Source organism: Calliopsis andreniformis, chromosome 2 (assembly GCF_051401765.1).
Source record: "Calliopsis andreniformis isolate RMS-2024a chromosome 2, iyCalAndr_principal, whole genome shotgun sequence".
Taxonomy (NCBI): Eukaryota; Metazoa; Arthropoda; class Insecta; order Hymenoptera; family Andrenidae; genus Calliopsis; species Calliopsis andreniformis.
The window spans coordinates 9,730,845-9,752,412 of record NC_135063.1 but is presented as its reverse complement, the minus strand read 5'-3'; the positions used below and the strand labels follow the sequence as shown (position 1 = coordinate 9,752,412).

Genomic DNA, 21,568 nt, shown 5'->3' with positions numbered 1-21,568 from the left:
CAGTTTTAATTCTTCTATAATTCATGGTTTAACTATTTATGTTACAGGATATCTATTAGGAGGAGTAAATTTTTGAAGTGTCTATATTTTAAAAAATTTTTCTCTTTTGTCTATATCCTATAAAAATGCAATTGATTCTAAGAAAAAGAGATCAGTAGAATAATATTACCATATGCCATATGTACATGAATTAATTTCTCGCGTTTTAATGACCGAAATGAAAGTCTAAAATACACTTCCACATACACTCAATCCCTTCTCATCAAACCATCCAAGTAAAACGGTTAAGTCCCTTCCAAAAGAAACACGAGCGTTTCAGTAAATTCATCAGGGTCCCTTTCACCGCCCAATTTTTCGCGAGCTCCTTCGCGTGTCCCGTTAAACAAGCCAGCTGGAAAATGTCGAACCTTTCAGAAGCAGGTGACTACTTGATCAGAGGCGTTGAATCGAGTCCGAGCAAAGAACACGCGGCTTGGGCGCCGCCTCCGCGCTGAAAATGGTTCCTACAGCGTCGAAGAAAAAGAGGGTAGAGACGCATTAAGCATTCGCTATGACACCGCGTATAGTTTCTAGCCTGGCTCTCTGTCCTCGGCTTATTTATCGCGAATTATAGCGACTGCGTTCGCGGACGCTATGTAAAAAACGCTGCACGACCATTTATCCGGTCGTAAAAACACAAATCCTCATACGAGCGGCGCAATTAACCCCACCGACGCTGGCCCGCGAGTTTCATTCGCTTCGCCCCCTTTGTGCGACCCACGTTTGTCCCCGTTGGCCGACTTAAGGTCAGACGAGTTTTACTGTCGCGCTGAAAGCGTCCGCGCAAAACACAGTTCACGTTCGCTCACGTCCGCGGGACCGTAAACCAAAATCTCGTCCTTGATTTGCGCGAATGGCGATAGCTTTCGTGGAAATGGAAACGAACCAGAGCGAGGGGTCACTCTACACCCAGATTCTACTGTCCACCCAGACGATCAGATTGTCTAGGGTACAAAGCAATTAATCCCGCTATAAAGAAACTTATTTAGTGTGCTCGTTTGTGAATGACCCCCTTCTGGGAAACGATCCACGTTTAATTAACGACAAATGTCTGCTGTCCGGCACAGGCAAAACACGGGGCAAAGGGACCCTGGAATTGTCTTCGATGAGAGGCTACTGAGTGATTCAGAAATAGGACGGTCGAACCTGGGAAACTAAAACCTCTTTAAACCCTCTAAAACCTCCAACTATCTGGAATTATATACCACATTTTTGGGTGCATTTTTTAATTCTATAACTCGAGTTTGGAATGACCAGACCTCTGCAGGTCAAGCTTTTATCGTCGCTGCCTCTGTATCTCGAACTTATAGCAATGTGGTCTAATTTGTTAAACAAATGGAAGGTGGAGAACATGAGATAACACATGTTGTGACTCTATATCTCTATCCATGCATATTCATGCAAGCTGGTCGTTTGTTACAAATCGAATGCATTACAATCGGTAAATTATTAACTCTACTACAAAGTCTCTGTAAGTCGAATTTTCGTATGTTAAAACTCTCTTTCTCAAAAACTTCGATAAGTGGGAACTTCTATAACTTGAAAATTTTGCCAAGTCGAAATCTGTTTTACTCGAAAACTTCTATAACTCGAAGATTTTAGTTCTTTCCTTGACATTGGAATTATTGAAGTTCGACTGTATTTGAGTTGGGCAGAGTGGATAGATCCCCTGTTGAGAAAAGACAAATGGATGCAAGAACGTTCAAGATGTAACTTTATGTGTAGGCATTTTTCAGGTGTAGAAGGGTCCTAGGAAGTTTAGTACAGATTACAACTCGCGAGACGTCTTTTTATGCAGAAGGGAAGTTGGTTTAAATCAGTTTTAAGTCGGGGAAAAAAAATGAAGGAATCGGGTCATGAAATTCAGAGTTGCGTCCTATTCTATGCGAATAATTAATGCTGACCGCGTTTGTCTGGTTTCTTTCTTTCGTATTGTGTTCATTTATCTCTTCGCGCGACAATTTCGCTTGAAGTGGAATAAGGAATTTCTGAGGAAAAGTGTAGCGAAGAAATGAGTTGCTACAAATTAAAATGAGACACTTGCATGATGAAATTGGTTAGCCCTTAACAGCTGAATTTTCGAATATTAGTACAGGTAGGGACATTAATAATTAGAAAATGAATCTTTTGGACGAGGGAACATTTTCAGGAACAAATGCACTGGGTAAATATAAATGAAAATTGTATCACAAATTATATTTTCAAAGTTAAGTACCATATACGCATGAGAGAAATTCTTTTAAAAAGATACATGCAAGGACATGCAATTAATATAATGGTACACGGCAGAAGGGAGTTCATACGGTGATGGAATCCACAGAGAATTCATATGATATAAATTGTTGTCCATAAGTTTAGGATCTAGAAGATTCGAAAATTCTATTGAACTTACATAGCATTCTAAATAGTTTAAATTTGAAAAATTGAACATTCGTGATCAATAAAATGCAGAACAGTTTATTATACAAAATTATGCAGAAATATGATGAAACGTTTCTCCTAACAGGAAACAGTAAACTTTCAACGATCTACACAAGCGTTAATTTCGGGTTTTCTGGCATCCATAACTGGCTATTAAGCTTTTATGTAAATTCACTGAATGTTTCAATAAAGGACAGTAGATCTTTGAAGCATAAACTAGTTGACGATGTTAATTTATAATTTGCTGTGTTGATCTCATATTAGTGAGAAATCCCTAAAATAATCTGCGTAGAATTGGTTAGCACTTGTAAACAGAATATGAAGTTTCCTTACAATACGAGTGCCAAAGAAAATTAAATTAAATTTTCAATTTGAGTTTGTCAGAATAAAATTATGGGTGAAAACAGCGCAATTCATTTGAAGGAAGACCTGACTGTGCAACCGATGAGTTTTACAAGTCAAATGAAAATTCTAATACGCTGCATATGAACACAGCACAAAGTGATCAAATTCATTCAATACATTATACATTTGTATGTTACAACGTGGATTAGTGATTTAGTACAAACTCACACGATAATCTGAATGTTTATTCCAAAAATATTAATAATTTGTAAATTTGTAAATTTGAACAGTACTGCAATGTTGCAGTAGTAGCAACATATTCATCATTTTCCTGTTCAATTGTACATTGCAATTCAAGATAATCTGCAATCGACTAATAATAATAAAAAATTTTGAGAATCATTCTATTCCGTACATAAATGTGTCCTGCAAGTACCTCGAAACAAGATACACAAACAACTACCATAGGAAATACAGATCGATAAATGATTGTCTCTCTATCGGATGTTATCAAGCCGATTATAGAAGCCACACTAGTCGACCAGCACTTCGAATCAATGACGCGTAAATCACACGCTTGAAAAGAACCATAAATTCATCTGCTACTCCTATTCTAAAATTTGTCCAGATTTCGCGAATTTCGTACTATTCATCAACGCCTAGGAACACTACCTATTCTAATTGAGAACGCAATTATTTGTCCCCGAATCTCGTTCGTTAAACTCGGAGGAAATCAATTTCCCTCTAATATTTCAATGTATTTTATCGCCATTGGAGTTTTTCTCTAACTATGTAAAACGTGTAACGAGCAAAAACTTTCAGGGGAAAACAGTTCTGACAAAAATTGTTTTCGAATTCTGGTCCTCATGAACCCGCTTTTAAAAGTGCAATTAATTGTAAACAGAGGATTCCTTTTTTTACATTGATTTAAACAGAACATACGTGACATGAATCGTGATAAATGACTGTAATTGAATATCGTGGACAAGTTTACAATTTTATAATACTGGCATTTTATATTTACCTGTGAACCATAGCAATCACCAATTCATGTCGACAATCACCGTCTCCCTAATTCGAGAGCGTTTCACTGAGGAATGGGAATGAAGTCACACCAATCGTCACCTTCGAACCTTCACCTTTCTGCCTCGTCAACCCTGAATTCACTTTCCTCTCGCGACCTCTTTTTAACCATCCCCTCTACGAACACAATTCCTGCTCTAACCCCTAATATTCGATCGTTTTAGTCGCATATGAAACTCAAGAAGCTCTCACCCTCTCAATATCACAATTGTTCAAACAGTGATCGAAACTTCCCTGAATCTTGAGCAGTCTTCATCTCGTTAGATCGGCAGAGACATGGCGTAAAGTGATATTCAAGTTTGTCAAGGTGTCACGCTTCGAGAAATCCAACATTCGAGATCCGAACCTTTTGACTCAATTCCGCAGGAGGAGGATTATAGCTGGCGCCTTTCAACTAATTTTCAACTAAAGTGCCCTGCTTGTGAGAAGAAACTATCTTCGAAGAATTGAAACGTCGAGGAAAAGGGCAGGGTAAAGCCCTGCATGGCACGCTGCTACGAGGAGTTTACAGCGGAGTTCTCGGTTAAACTACATTTGACACTCCAGCGAGACGGGTTAATCGTGAGATATTTCCTGAACTTGCAACAGAATCGCAAGTACCCTTGTCATAGTACAGGAGTTCCTTTCTGCCTCTGGCAGAAGGTAAATTCGCGTCTGTGACAATAGAATTACGTATGGGGTTCAAACATATAGTTCCCCTTCAGCGTGATCACAGGGTTAATCGAAATCGGCGCGTCGTTAATGCAACTTGAATAGGTGGTCTACAGTGCAACGATAGTGTATTTTCTTAGAGGTAAACCAAAGCTTTTATATTGGTGAATCTTTATTAAAAGGAATTTCAAATAAGATTGTTGATCAAATTAAAATTAACTCTCGCCAAGTATGCTGTCAATATTGCAACATAATATAGTAGAAAAGGTAAGGATTCATTATTTTTCACAACTGTATCCATAGATATTTTTTATAAGTATAGAAGCTTGAAATAATATAAATTCTATGACCTCTCCATATCTACTGAGAGTTAACATTAAATATTTTTCATACTTATACTATTCAATACAAGAAGAGGGGGAAAGAATTGGCAAAAGTTCAAAAAACCACTCAAACTAAATAAACAATGACGTTTACTGTAAATTAGAAGTGGTTCTGTGAATCAATGTATTGATTATTATTTCCATTTTTCTTTTTCTTTTAAGACCAGAAAAAGGAGCTATGAGTGTAAGTGGGACAGAACACGAGCGAAGCAGAAAATGGCCTTTTGTTTTTCAAGTATAGACGGTACTTACGCAGAATGAACGCATGCCGTGCGTGGCAGCATAAGTACCTTTCATATGCACACTACAGAAAGCAATTGAATAAAGTAAGTGTGTTGTTCATATAAGAGCCTCTACAGGTTTGTGCGTAAACTCGAACAATTTTGTGTATCATAATCCACTTGCGACGTGTAGTTACTTTCGAACTTTTCGCTCTGTCATTAAACAGAATACATTAACGTAAAGAAATGGTTAACTCTCGCGACAAATTGTTCTCAAACTTTTTCCTGCCACGCGAAGAGTTTATGCCTCAACTGCTTCAGGTTTATCAAATTTTTTTAATATAAATTTTCCTGCAACGAAAGTGACAAAAAAAGCAATGAAAATTCTTTTTCGAGAATAACGTCAATATTCTTTTCAATCTACGCACACAGGAACCTAATCGACATTAAATTAAAAATTCATTAAATGGAAGGTTCCAGTTTTTAAAAAATCAGAATAATAACGAAGGGCGGTCTATACCAGATGGTGCCCCAATTTGCTGAGTTAATTGCTTCCCCATTAACAATACGGAAATCACGTTAATAAAAACCTGATCCACGAAGATGAGGCTACCATTTTAATTAAAAGACCAAATTAAGAAACCTTAACTCAACACAAACCATTTACCTTTAATCTAATTCTCGGTGTTAACTAAACCAGAATTCAAGCCTAAGAAGCAGCGAAACTAAATTACGTGACCTTCAATCCCTAATTACACATAAAGCTCGTTGCAAAAACGTGTATTGCGATTATACAGAAAGTTATGTTCGACCTACTTCACTAAACGCCTGTTTAACATCCTATTAAATCGGTCTAAATACTACAAAACGCGACTACATAAATTTAACGAATCACCAGGCCGTTGGATAACCCTAGCAATTACCAGTAAAACGAGGTAAAGTTTCTTGTCCAAGCAGTGAAAGTGGAACCGCGTCTCCCTTCGAAACTAAGAGAAACGAATCAAAGGAAGAAAATCCATCTTGGGCCGACAAGAAAGCCGGATTTAAATTAATGGTCGCAGAAAATCGCGAAAGTTCCAGCCGAGTCGGGAAGCAAAAATTCCATTAAGGCCTGAGTTCGAGCCAAGTTGGACACTGGCGAGATCGTTTCCGCTCAGTTTTTATCAGGCCTCCGAAGTGGATCGAGCACTCTCGCTTTTTCCGCGTCCGAGGCTGACCTTTGTCCCTATCAGGACTCGTTTCACTCACACATAGTCCAAACACCAGGAATCAGAAGCGTTCAGACGAGTCTACCTTGCGTCGAAAGAAGCGGTAGCGCAGCGAAGTGTTGCAATCCCTACGTCAGAAGTGCAGCAACACGATACTGCTCGACAGCCAGTCTCGTTGCGCGATATCGGTTCGACCATTTGGCAAGCGAAGAGAACAAGTCCACCAAGTTCCAGCCAAATGGGAATTTTATACAAGCAGAAGGAACGGAGACACAGTTCTGACAAGTCGTAACTCGCGAAGTCCTGGATCTTGATGACGGGTAAGAAAGTTTGACTGCCTGAGGACAGTAGGGAGAAACTGTATCACTGTCCTCAAGCCGAGCAGATTTCAGCTGTGGTTAGCTTTAATGATCGAGGTATGCAACCATCTTCTTTCATTCTCGAAAAAGTCTTAACGCATTAACACAGAACGACCTGATGTATAACTATGCGCACCAATGTCTTGAGGGATCCTAAACAGCGTTCAGGAAGAGCGCTACAAGTTTTAATAACGAAGGCGATAATGGTCACGCGACCCTGTGACGCCAGGCGTCCCAGCAAGAAGAGGGTCACGGCTATTAGGAAAAGCGCGAACGGAGCAACTCGGTTAAGTTGTCACCGATGGAGCCTCTAAAGGGTTGTCTCACTCACAAATCCAAGGACACGTACGTTCCATCCGAAGGTCAGTGGAAGATCCGTGAAACAAGTGTTCTCCTGGGACAGCTGGGGAACTCCACGGAATATGCACTGGGATTTTCAATGTCGCGCGACATAAGCCGCGAAACGGACGAATGAGCGTCGAAGCCGACACGAACGGAGTGAAAGCGACACCTTCGAGGCGCGGAAGGCCAGTCGCGAAACGCGAACCAAACCCAACTGAAGTGCGATGTTTCTGTACCCGCGACCGCGCCCCCGCCAATCCCCTCCTCACCCGATTAAAACCACCCGCGCACGCGTTTCGCCCCGGAACTCGGCTACGAGGTTGCTCCACTCTTCTTTGGGACACTGTTCTCGGCCACCACTTGAGATTCCAGAATTTTTGGCAATACCGAGGGGAAAGTTTCGCGATGAATGTACAGCGGAACGCAACACGAGAAAAGGGGCTCGTCATTTGGAGGGAGGCGTGATGCAACTCTTGTCTGACCTTCTGAAGATGCAGGGAGGTCTTTGCCCCTATTCCTGGTTCTATGATTTCGAGATATTTGTATGATGGTGGTTCTTCAGTTCTAGCACTTTTTCTTTGGTTAGTGATCGTAAGAAATGTTGGGTCTAATTCAATTGCTACTTTAAAGTTTTTAATCAGTGTACTATAATTAATATAGAAAGTGAATTTTAGAAAAAATTTCTTTTTATTTTCTTTTTTTTGCTTTGCAATTGCAAGGAACGAATATACTTTTTACGTGTTGTAGAAGTATCGATCATATTCTTTAATGATCTATTAACAAGTATTTGTAAAACTTCGATATTTTCTGCTCAATTATCGATGAAGTCGCGAGGATATTTTTCCTATAACTAATTGATATACTTTTGAAGATATCATGCCAGGAATTTTCGGATCACCATGTAGTAAGCAGTAAATATGTAATAGAATAAATAAGCTCCATCCAATTCAATATACCTTCGTATAAGTAATAGGATACAGAAAGAAAATATTTCCAGATTACGTCTTATTCTGTCCGAGCTATAGCTTCGAATTTTCTTCACAATGTATAGAAAATATTTTTTTACCACGTAAAACAATTAAGTACTATGACAAAAATGATAGATGTAGCTGTTTAATTAATGAAAATCAAGTGACGTCAAGATCTTTTTTAAAATCTGCTGTAAGTGTCCAGGAATTCAAGTGTCTCGATGATTTATTCTAAATTTCAGCAGAAAATCTTGCATTCCTGAGATCATTTACAAGAGACAAGACAAATTGCAGGGCAAAAGCTTGATATTGGAAATACGCCACCGTGCATATGTTATATTTTTTTTTGAGTTAACGCCGCATTTCCAGAGCACTTTTCCGAACGACATTTGCGGTCTACTTTGACTGGAAACTTGATTCTCTGGAAACGGCTAGCTCGAAGCACGGACCTTCTACGAATTTTGTTAATTTCGCGGAGAAACTTCTCAGGTGCACTCCACAGAGGAAATGCTTCGCTAAAGGATGTCGAGTTAGAGTGCAGTTCTCGAATTTACGTCGTTTTAGCTACGTATACCGCGAGTGATTTCCGAACTATGTATGTTCGATGTGACTAGATTTGCACTTCGATTATTAATTTAAACTTCCCATGGACTATCGACACTCTTCACTTAGTTTTCGAATTTAACGTTCGATCATACGCGGAACGACACCGTGGATCATGGACCTGCCATTGAAAAGCTGGATATAAACGTGAAATTGCACGAAATATCTTTTGATTTATATCAGATTGAACCGTGAACAGGATACGTGGATTCCCTTTTGTGCACTCCATTTTCGGTCAATAGCAAATAATTCGTGCAGTATAAACGATAAACGACGAAGTGGAAAAACCGCCTTCTGTGTGCATGAGGGGGTAGCGAAGGGGAGTCAAAGCGTAAAGATATAACGAGCGCTATATAAAACGTGCCAGTCTCGACGACGGAAGAGGCAGCGACGAAGGCTGAAAATATTTGTTAAGCTATTAAATCGCGTGGACGAATTGCTTTATAGATGTTGATGTGACATTTCTTTCTGCAATCTATCTTTGATCAGGTAAATATAACCAGTAAAACACATTTTCTAGATATGGGAGTCTCTGCAGCACACAGTAAATTTAAATTACCTTCTATGTGATAAAGCGTGGCTGAGAATCGAATTGTATAAATACATATATTAAATTTCAACATTTTTAGCTAAAAATGGATTCTGCAGGAAATGTTTTAAGAGGAATAAAAGTGTTATTCTGATCTTGTTGAATTTAACTTAACTTTGAAGAAGAACTGTATCGTTTAAATATTGATGCAACAGATGGTTCATTTTATGGAATTAGCAGCAATACATTAATAGACCAATCAAACGTGTATGAATGACAGATCGTTGCCTATAAAATAAACGTATATGCATTTATTTAAAAGTCTCTGCGACGGTTAAACAGTAAATTAATGCATTTGCATAACTGGGTGTGGAAAAGCTGCCGTAATATGTATCAGCAGCCTCAAAGATAAATTCTCATTTATTTATTTATTTAGATTAATTTCTCATTTGTTATCGCTTGTAGTTATTGACGTTGAATTAAGTCTTCGACTACAATCATTTTTTCATGGAAATATTTTGAAAAGAAATAAGCTGACAATCAGTAATTCTTCGACTTACCACTTCTGACGAAATCCAAGTCATCCGCTGCAATCTCCAATGTATTTTGCATATCGATCGATGTTCAGCAATCGTTCCGGTTAAAGTTCCTGAAATAAGAATGAATTGTGTTAGATTTTCCAATCAGGAAAAAAGGATGAATAGGAGAATCGTAATCCTCATGCTTTCCAACTCTTCTTATCGTTAATTTGAAGTTTCAAAACACTTTAAAAAAAATGTCACCAAAAAACAAGATACACCTATACGAATAAAATTGATCAAATCTACCTTAAAAAATATGAAAAAAAATTGAATTTTGAAAAATTTGATATCCCCGATAACAATTTTTTACTCGCCTATGGTTAAACATTTTTTATCGTAATCTGTACAGTATAGTCTGAATTTTATTCAATTTATACAATTCCCGAGTCCATGCACACGATGTCCAGGCAGCATGCACGTGCTCAGGATCGACCGAATGGAGATCCATAGAAATCGAATACGAGATTACAAAGGAATGTGGCAAACGTGCCTTTCGCTGGCCGTGTTTCGATAATAGACAGAGGCTGAATGTTGCTCCAGCGTCACGATAAGGTCCGATGTGATTATGGTAATGGAAATTCGTGCTGAGGAACTACGTCGTTCCAATGAACGTTTCACGACTAAACCAGGCATGTAGCCCATGGTATCGAGAAACGTGCTGCACGATAACATCTTGCGGAGGATGGCTTTTCATCATCCCCGCAGAAGAGAAAGTATCTAGCACGCGTATCTAATAAACTACCAGCGCGTTATAGCATTTATCGCGCGTAAAACGAGCAACGATCGTTCCGCTTGTCTTACATGTCATTTGGGAAATTTCGAAGGGAAAAATGTAATCTTCGTTGGCGATGAATTCGAAGGTTCAAGGTTCAAGAGTAATGTATGTAAAAGAAGGTTGAGTGGGATCGAAGGATTTATGTTTAAAAGGATCCTATGGTGTAAAACTATTAGAAACATCTAGTAAATAAGATTTAAATAACATAGGGTTGCAGATACTTAAGCAGTAATTGCATAATTCTTGTTTGTAAACTACGTTAATTTAAGGTTGACAAACGATGTGTAAACATGAGGAAGAAAACAGAGATACGCTCTCCAAGGTACATCGCGTGAAATGCACGTGCTGCAATAAACCCTACAGAGAATACACTTATCTAGGATAAAGTACACAGAAACCTGCAGAGGATACGCGGGAACAGAACAAAACTATATTTCTTCTAGTGTCGCTTTACTATACAAGATAGTCCTTTGCTCATGGAGCCCTTGCTATTCAAAGTTATGGTTCTTTGTCTAGAACTCCATATGGACGCTTTTATCGTATCTCCACATTCTTGAAGGCAGCCATAACCTTCTCTGAAAGACGTTTTTACATGTAAGGTATAAACAGATTCAATTCTTCGCACTATGTAAAAAATGATGTTATCTAAATCACTCATCTGACTATTCACATCTTACTAGAATCACATACAATACTACTCACGGAGTGTCTGATCATATACGAACCTATACTACTTGCTGGACACCTGTTCACATACGAAATAATAGATCTCACCATATGTCTGCTCATGTACGAACCCATACTACTTACTGTATGTCTAATCGTGGACAAATTTATACTACTTATTGGATGTCTGATAAATCACGAACATATACTATTTAGCCACTGTCTGATCATATACGAACCTATACTACTTAGGAAGTCTGAAGCAGAAGGTAATATGAATCTATTGTAATTGCATAGTGTCTGACCATATGGGTTTATACTCCTTAACGTGAGTCTTGACGTACTAATATTTATACTACTTTTTGAATGTCTGATTTTACATATGATTTACTACTGTTGCGCTCCAAGTACTCCTCGAAGTCGACACTTTTTCAATTTGTACCAGCCAAATTGTTTTAATGGTTATGTTTCTCTGAAAATCTATCTGTTTTTTTAAACAGGAACTAATTTATAGTTACAAAGTAATGCGTGTATGCGAGATTAGGTAAAAGAGTCTCTTATTACATCTCACGTAGTTCGAGCACAACATTCAATGAAATTTCTGACGTAGGTCTCGCGGGTACAACTCTAATTAGTAAAATGAGCACCGCGATACAAGATATAATAGGGAACGAGGCACAGCATTGTCTTACGTCTACTAACGCATGAAACTATTGAAATTCTAACTGAGACGTGTTGTAGAGCCTCGATTATGCAAAGTAATTGGAAAATGTAAAAGATATTCATTTAGATAAGAAAGGGATCGTGTTAAGAATTCCAAGCCTTCCCTTCAAAGGTTGAATCAGCTTTCCACGGATTCAATTACGTAATGAAGTAATTAACGATTAAGCAACGTTTGAGTGATCAGGGTTCTATTATTCCAGCGGCGCGGGTGCTCGAAGGAGACTTTTTTAGATGGCGAGTCTAATTCGGCCAGGACTAAAAGATCTAAAGGGATTTCAAGACGATTTAACGTGGCAACGTAAAAAAGCTTTTAACCTGCTGAAACAGATAGGACAAATGCAAATTGTCGTCCTAACATTTGTCGAGACGCTACATGCTTCGCTTGAGATCGAAATTCGGATATATCGTGTTTACCCAGGCGACCTGGAATTTCACTAGGAGATAGCGATGGATATTTAAACCCTCAGGGACCAATTGTATCCTTTCAGGACAGAAATTTAAAATTGCAAAGGCACATTTTCTACACGAAGAAAAAGATAGGAATCCCGTTTTTACTTTAAATATTATAAGGAACTTTCAGCAATAATATATAAAATGAAAGTTACATTTAAGATTTACTACAGATTATTTTATAAGCTTTAATATCAATTTATAATGATCCCAGTATTTCTGTTCTAATATTTCTGTTCCACGATTCCTACTCTTTAATATATACTTAATATTCCCTTTATTGGCGTGCTTTAAAGTGGTGAAAGACATTTCCATTAATTATTATTAAAAGCAGCCACGATGCATTTATTATTTTACACGCAAGTCTATAAAGCATAATGCAGCGGTGTCAGAACCAAATGGTACTTACTTACGAAGCAAATGTGCGTGAAGATTGGCCGCATTAGGGCATTTCCTCTGCGCGAGGAGACAAGTTAATGGACCATTCAATCGATCACTGAAATCGATCGTTGGGCAATGCTTTCCAAAGAGGAATTAATCTTGCAAGAGGACAACGGACACGATACCTACAATCTTTTATTTACACGTTGTCGATCCCACAAAAACGCCCTTCTCAGCGACGAACATTAATTTCCCTCTGGACCGCTTGCATTTTGCACGGATATTTTACCACGCTGAGACTTCTGTATCTTTCTACATCGTACAACGTCTAGCATCTGAACTTAAGAGGAAAAATATTTCACGCATTTTTACTACGTCCACTGTCTCGTTTCTAAGATCTTGTTCTACGTATACGAGTGAGTAATCTTCTCCGTGGAATCCATTTCGACTATAAAAATTCTATGAGTAAGGAAAATACGTTACTGAGACATGAAAAGTGACTATAAAGAATTTTACTGTGATTTCCTTCTATGAAAAACTGGTGAACAAAAACACTTAGAGAATAACGAGAGATTTAGTCAATTTTTACTTTATAACACGTATAATAACAAAATAGACTACCAAAACTAAAACTACGTGATTTGTACGTACTCTACGTGCTTTAACGTGGCTATCAATTTCATTTCAACCATTGGGGAGATCTTATCGAATCATTACACCGCAGAGGTATCATTGCCCCGCCATTACGCCTAGGAAAGGACACATTCAGCAAGAAATACGCAATCGACGTAAGTCGTTTGGCTGATAGGGCTGAGAAGTCCCTTGGTAATTGTCCCGATATCGAGTCAGACCCTACAAGGACGCCAGTTTTGTTCATTATCAACATTTGTCACGCAGAAGTGGCTCGTTTTCTTCTCATACGGTGCTCGGCCATTTAAGCGGACTCAGTCAGGTGGCTGCCATCGCCTCTGTCTTCTCGCTTCTCTCGTTTTGCTGGATCAACCGTCCGAAAAGTACAGCTGGTGGATCGAAAGGGCATCGTAAGGAACACGATAAACATCTTGTTTCAACCGGTAGCAGATACCGTAATTGTGTTCGAGCCCCAGGGTTGGCGAGCTGGTACAGTTGATACAGGCCAATCGATGTGGAAGTGTCGAAGTACAGAGACGGTCTGACCTACATCGGTTCACCCTCGACGTGGGCTAGGGTTGATCTCCTTCCTGTCCTGAGTTGTAAAAGTGAAAGAGGAGCAAGACATGGAGGAACAGCGGAGAAGTTTTGGTCATAATTTTAGTCCCTGAGAGGCACTCAAGCCCTGTACTGTAAACCGAACCAGGGATATAAAATTGTAAACTGCAAAATTTGTGATCTACTGACGTCGACGGTGGTTCTACGAAAAGTTATTGGAACAGAAATGAAACGGATAAAAGGCTTTCGAAATTATCACACGTTACGTGCTATTGTTTATTGTTATGTTTTAGGTCTGCTTGGAACTTTTTGCACTCTGATACTTCGTAAAAAGTGATGTTAACGAAATGCAATGGCAGATATGTAGAACGTTTTCTGTGTGAAGAAACGGTGTCGATATATGCATAGTAATTATTCGGTATTTTTGACTTGCTGTATCTCGAATGAAAAACTGTGCGATGTAATGATTAATTTATTTGATCTGTAATCTTAGCGGATGAATATTGACATATTAAAATGATTTCTACTCGAGTTTCGAGAGGTATGCAAACCAGGTGAATAAAAGATCGTGAAAATACGTCGATGGTAAATTGTAAAATTGATATCTGATGATTTTTGTCATTCCAGAATTAAATATTCTGAAATTAGCCAATCAGAATGCCTCTTTTTCATATTTCATTAAAATTCAATTTAAAAAACACTTTTTTTCTTCTCTCATTTGTTCCTGCGAGTAATTATTTCACTAATACATTTTCATGACAAATAATTCTATCTTCATTATACCTTTAAACAAGAATCACATTTACTACTTAAATGACGCATCCTGAAGGCAGACTCTGATTTTAATGAATTTGATTTCAAACATGCAGTTTTATTCACAATTTTTTCCTCACCGAAGAAACTTCCACAAACTTCTACCAGATATGTTTATGTCACCGTAATTAAGGTCAAACTTTAATACTCGAATGCGTGATATATTAACAGAATTCATCGGGGATCGGCTGGCAGGTGCTGCCTCCTCGTGAAGATACAATATCCTCTGATTTATCGAACCTTCCTCCCTAATCACTAGTTTCAACCCCTATAGAACAAATCCCACAGAGACAAGCCGACACTTGAAGCGACATTGTAATTATCCCGTGTGTTTCGGACCCATTGCACATGTACAATTGACCCGGATGCTGTTGACGTCAGCATGTATTTCTATTTTATCAAAAAAGACCAGCGAACGAATGAAGAAAACGAAAACCTTTGAACGCAGGCGCAGACACTTCATCATTAATCGTGAGGCAGGAGCAAACAAATTATTTTCAGTCGTGGAACGCCAGAGCTCGATTTCCCTTGCAATCTTCTCCGTTAACAGTTTTTACTTTCTTCGTTTGAGTAGAGGAACACAGTCTGGGCACGATTCAAGGAAAAACAGAGTATAGAAAACGTGAACACCGTCAGACACGACAACTTGAAATGAGAAATTTCTTTCCTGGATAAGTAAATAGTTTTCAAGTGAGAGAATTCCAGGTACAATTCATTTGGAATAATTCAAAGGTAATGTGATTTTAAAAATAGTTTTTCAATTCGTTAGAGAGAAGTCGACTCTAATTAGAAGCTTATGAATTGCAGAGTGTAATATCAAGTTATGAAATATTCTAGTTCTGCATGATATATACCTACTGTTACTACACAAATAATACTATCTGATATCTACACAAGTAAAAAGACAGAAAAGAGTATAAAAAATATTCGACAGTGAATAATTGAACCCTCCTATTGCAAGATAGCACAGTAACATATATCTAATCATCTCCAATTAGTTTTTCATTTTGCTATAGCCATTTCACCAATAACTACCATTATTTTCATTCAACATACTCACTACTCGTGACACTTTCGAAAGTCTAATAATTCACCGAAACAAGGAGCCAAGCGACAGTCGAAGAACATTGTGGCCATCGTGGGTGTACTAAACAACAAATCGCCTTTGGCGTTTGCATACAGTGCAATGAAACAAGTGAGCAAACACTTTTACGAGTGCGCTGGATCGCAAAGACTTTTCACGTCGCTGCATAAAAATCGTGTTACATCACTCTGTAAGCTCGAAAACCAGTGCTGGAGGGCACTAAAAGAATAAGATAGGGTTGACGTAGACGAAGAGAATGGACCACCTCGTTACGCGATTTACAGATCGATTCCAAGCACGCAAGAGATTTTCACAGATGCTACGATCATTTGGAGACGCTCAAATGTGCTTGCGGCGTGCACGAAAACCAATGCACTAGTACAGCTTGTCCAGAATGTGGTTATTCCACTCACGAACAGTGCCCTATCAGAAAAATATGGTTTAAAGTAGGTGTAAATAAGTGAGAATCACTGCCGTAAGCGTTTGTCACGACCACCTCTGTTCTTTTACTTTCTTTGATCTTACAAAGCTTTGGTACTGTTCCATTTTTAGAGCGCTGTGTTGTTCCTTCTGTGAGTTGTATTAGTGACTTAAGTGTATATTTATTTCTGTGATAGCCATTTTAAATGATAGGAATATTCATTGAATATTTGTTCGATATAGCAAGTAGATATTACTGTCTATATTACTCTAAAAGTATTATTACAGGGTAATGAAATTTTCTTTTTAATCGAAATTATAGCAGCTAAGGAGAAATCATCTCGTGGAGATAATTAACTTGAGTTTTTACTTTTAAAATTAAACTGTTTTCGAGGTGGAAAGTTTCTTAGTCAAAGGACGAGTTCTGAAAGAAAATACTTAAAATGCAGGGTATTAAAATTCTGCTTTTCCACTGTAAATAAGTACTAGAAGTACTTCTACTAAACTTGGTACAGCCCTTCTATGAACTTCCAACCCTGCTGATCACCCCCAAGTTTCGTGGCTTCCCTAAACGCTAACCTGTTGCACTCGTCAAGGTCTTCATCGATTGTTTATGCAGCATTCGCTTATTTGAGTAAATTTCAAGATGGAATTATTTTAGTTCCAGGCAGAATTGCATAGCTAATATTTCGAAGTCGACGAAAGTGAAGGGTTTGATAAGAGTAAAACTAATACTTCAATGAATGACCAAAAATATTTACTCAAGGAATTTCATAAGATTTCTTTATGAACAAGTATATTTCTATGGGAACAGAGGCCTTATCCCTATAACAACTTATAGATATATTTCTTCATAATGGTTCAGGTCCATTGTGTGGCGGACGCATCATCTTTTCACACGTGATCGTACTTCCCAACGACAAAACTTTTTCATCACGAGAAATGGGTGATAAGGAGCGTGCCAGTTGCTAGATATATCTTGATTGATGCCATTAATTGCAGCAAGAAACGATGAAACGAAAATTGCTTAAACTAATGTTACCCTTCTGTAATAGTTGCTACAAAGAAAGTTTACTAATTTTTATTAGTACTTTATGCTACTTTATCAATCATAGAGATATTTGAAGAATTAAACGCAAAATAAAAATGACTTGATTGTGTTCTAAACTTTCATAAAAAGCTTTGTTTTTTTATTAAACGAAACATTAAATTTTGTACATTTTTTATATTCCTGCTTTTTCGTATGGTTCGCAAAACTCGATCATATATCTCCACCAAAATACAACGAGCGGAACTAGAAATACCATAAATTACTGTAGCGAACGATGACGCGCGTATTTTACTCGTGTCGTTCGTACCTATCGCTGTGTACATCCTGTAAATATTTCCACCCATACAACCAATAATGCCAGAAAAACCATGGCCATCGTGTATCTACACTTGGTTGCAAAAAAGCGTCCATTTTTGCTTTTAAACTCAAATATCTTAAAAATCCTAACGCCAGTCCTCCTTACCAATTGTTTTACAATTAATATCAAACCTCCATATATTTAAAAAAAAAAGGAACAACTATTAAATCAATACATAAACCTCTTGAAAAGAGTACTCTACAAAAAAATTACTACATTATTCGCTGCTATACTATCAATATTATAAATTCTAACATCTAAGTAGAAAAGGCAATTCAGAGTCAGACGGACTAGTCTGATTTCCTCATAATAATGAAGACAAATTTTATCATAAATTTTCATTATCGATTCCTCAGAAAAAATTCATTCTACGATTTTGTTGTCTCTCCTCCCTGTTATTTTACCATAATTTACGGTTAATTTATCTAAACCTTGCCAAAGGGTAAGGCTTGCAATCTTTCTTACCATCTTTCTATTATGGAAACTGCATTAACGCTTCAGAGTTACTGCACAAGCAGGAATGCACATTCCTTCGACACACGTACACGGAACAGATTTACCAGGTGCACCAGCAGCCACGTGTGCCAAAGAGAATATCAAAGGCAGGGGCACCGCGTGCAGTGCAGACGTGGGCGGTTGTAAATCGTACGTGACCGAACGACTGCTACTTCATTAATGTTTGACGTCGTCGGATTGGAAAGCACGAAAGAGATGCGGCCTTTACTTCCCATTTCCGTAAATTGTGCGGTTGTAAGTTGCTCGTTACTCACAGATTCGTGATTCCGCCGCGCCTCGCTCGAAAGTAATATAAAGGAGGAAACGACGCCAGCACGATGATGACCAAGCGACATGTCTTTATGTAACGCTGAAGAAAACGCCAGAGGCCAACATATTCGAGGAATATCTGGCAAATATCTTGCGGAACATAGAGCAACCTTTACATAAAATCTGACTACAAAATCGGGTTGATCATATTTTAACAGCAATGATTCGATAAAACGCTGTACGATAACAGCGATGACGCGTACGTAATTCGGGAGTAGCTGCAAGAAAATTTATTGTATAGGTAGAGATTCAGAAATATTATTAAATTCACACATTCTAATTTTGAAGATATATTAGTTTATGTAGCCTATATTTTTTATGCTATTTTATACCTCTATCAGCTTTAAAATTTAAAAAAAAATTTTAATTATTCATTTAGTAAAAAGAATAAAAACGTGAATGAACGTGAGAAACAGTGAATGAACGAATATCTATAAAACTATGGAAACGAAAATCTAGAATTTGAAATGAATCCTCAGAGCTCAAAGAGGCGAACGATGAGTATGTAGTAACTTTTATTTTGCATACTAAACGGTTTGTTTCTGTTCAGGATCGCTCTGAACCGGAAGCTAATTACAGCGCAGAATCCAATTTTGAATCTGCAGTAACTGATTGTCTGAGTTGTTGGTTAATCCCGAACTAATTCAGACCAGTAAAACGCAATTGAGATATGGAAATGCTCTAACTGAGCAAGGGGGAGAGCGAAGTTGCATTGCAGCCTGAACTACAGCTTTTGACTAATCGATCTTCCGAAAAGTCAGAACAGATTATACATAACATCAATTATTGTGCATGCATCTTTATTCATATAAATCCAAAGTGATTAAGTATAATCAAAAATTATATTCAAGGTAGATTGAAAATTAATTTCGTGCCACTTAAGGGTAATAAAAGGAGACGAGAAAAGAAATAATTACTTTGAAATTTAGCTGATGGGATTAACTAAGTTACGAGGTTCGTCGAATTTTATACTTAAGTATGCAGATTTAAGCGATAACCAAACAAAAAATAAAGAGCAATGTAGATTATCACGTAACATCAAGAAAAAGCTTAAAGCTTAGGGGATACATTTATGCATTTCAAGGACCGTAGTTGTCTCCTCAACCGGAAGACTTAATCTTAATGAGATTTTAAGCACTAACCAACACTGTGCTTCCGTGAAAGAATACAGGATCTTTCAAAGTAGACATATAATCATTTTTACATTTGTTGTCATTCATTGCAATAACTATCTCGTATTATCTATATGAAACTGAAATGAAATTAAAGTACAGATAAATTATAAATACAGAGTGATATACTTTAACTGAATTTATTTAAATTAGTAAATTTGCTTAAGGCTAGCCCTTCTTTATTAATCACCCTTCGACATTACGCTTTTATGTTCCTATCAGAGTACCTAGAGAGAAGAGCGTCGTTTCTGGGAAGTTCCAATCACTTTTACCCTTCAACTGAACTCACCAAGGTAGTAGGGTTTGTACTACTAATTCCACTGTTCAGACTAGATTTCAATCTTGGTAAATTTCCCACAATGACAACTTAACAGTTCACTAATGTAAGGTGAAAGCTTGAGAGGTCAAAGGGTAACTTTAGCTGCACCTAGTTCTTTGGTTTACTAGTTTCAGATTCTAATTGTAAAGTTCGTAAAGGGAGACCTATAGAACCGTAATTCCATCTGTCGCCCTAAGGCTCATCACTTGCAATACCCTCCACGTGGCGTGAACTGGCAATTTGTAACAAGTGAGCTAATTGACTATCGACGTGGAATATATATTTTCAAGCTACAGAACTGAACAAATCATGGAAAAATTAACTTATATTGTTCTTGTTAATGAAATATTCTCATTATTTGAACCCTATAGATTTACAGACACTACCTTCATTAGCAGTATTAGGTGCTGCACCAATCATTTCTGAAAAAATAGAAATAAGAAATAAAGTAACTTTTCATAAATCAATTCGACTAAAATTTTAGAATTTTATTCAAACATTACTCGAAGTAAAACTCATTTGAAATTCTATTGAAATAAAAATTCATTCAATTAACATCCATCTATATTTACCAATATCTCTCCTTTGATAATCTAAGATTTTCTCAAAAAGTAATTAAATAAATAATCACGTCATTTTGTCTGCCTTCCCCTTTACTTCTCACAAAACGTCTTTAATTGACACAACGTAATTATCGTAGAATTCAGATCGTAGAATAATCATTACCCCAATGACACCGACGCTCATCACAGATAAGGGATTCAGCTGAATTCCCTCGCGGCAATGGCTCGCAGTCGGTTTGTAGAAGGGTCGAAGTGGCAGCAGCGAAACGGAAGCGCGTTATCTGCATCCTGTCTAGAGAATCTATGAGCAGGTAGCGTCACTCGGGGAGGGATCAAACGCGTCAATTATAATAGGAATACTGGAACAGCGGTGGGTGATGTTGGCTATCGCTGTCAATAATCGCATCGAGCATGACGAGGACACTTCCATCTTCGGCATTCGCACATCGACAGCCCCCTCTGCTTATTATTGGCTGTTCGACTGAAATTGACTGACGAGATTGATCATCCTCGTCCAATGACTAGGGTGTAAATTCTGCGGCGTTATCGCGGAGCCATCTGAGCCTTACAGACCGCCTACTAATTCGACCCACTCCGTGGAATAGAATTTCAAACAGGAGAGCAGTATGACATAGTGAACTGCTAGGCTTCAAGTAAGTAGATCGATCGAAAATTCAAGACACCAAGACGTGTTCGCTAAAGCATCATAAAGAGACTTACACTATACAGAAAGCTAAAACAGCTCCCTGAATCGTTTGAGAATTGTGTCGAATTTCAGAGGAGTAAATTTCATGTAACACAGAACCAAGGTTCTAGGCTAATTATATTCGCTGTAGCTTGGAGCTACTTAAAGGAAGAGAATTTTACTTGCGTGTAGTCACTGATATCTTTGATGAAAGTCAAATGAGCTACTATGAGCATGAGATAACTTGTCAAACGTGATTCTCGTTTGTAGCATGAACTAATGAGTGAACTCTTGTTCCATTTTAACACCCTTACTATCCCTGAAATATTTTAAGCTTTCCTGTGTTATTAATTCTTCGATTT

At 37.8% G+C, this 21,568-nt stretch overlaps 1 protein-coding gene across 1 annotated transcript in view; it reads right to left on the bottom strand.

Annotated features, from left to right (window-relative positions):
* Positions 1 to 7,220, bottom strand: part of Nmdar2 (glutamate ionotropic receptor NMDA type subunit 2) — a 204,771-nt gene extending 197,551 nt beyond the window's left edge. The window contains exon 1 of the mRNA XM_076388550.1: positions 7,060 to 7,220. The gene's annotated coding sequence lies outside the window, so the exon portion shown is untranslated. The remainder of the gene's footprint in view (positions 1 to 7,059) is intronic.
* Positions 7,221 to 21,568: the final 14,348 nt, after the last annotated feature.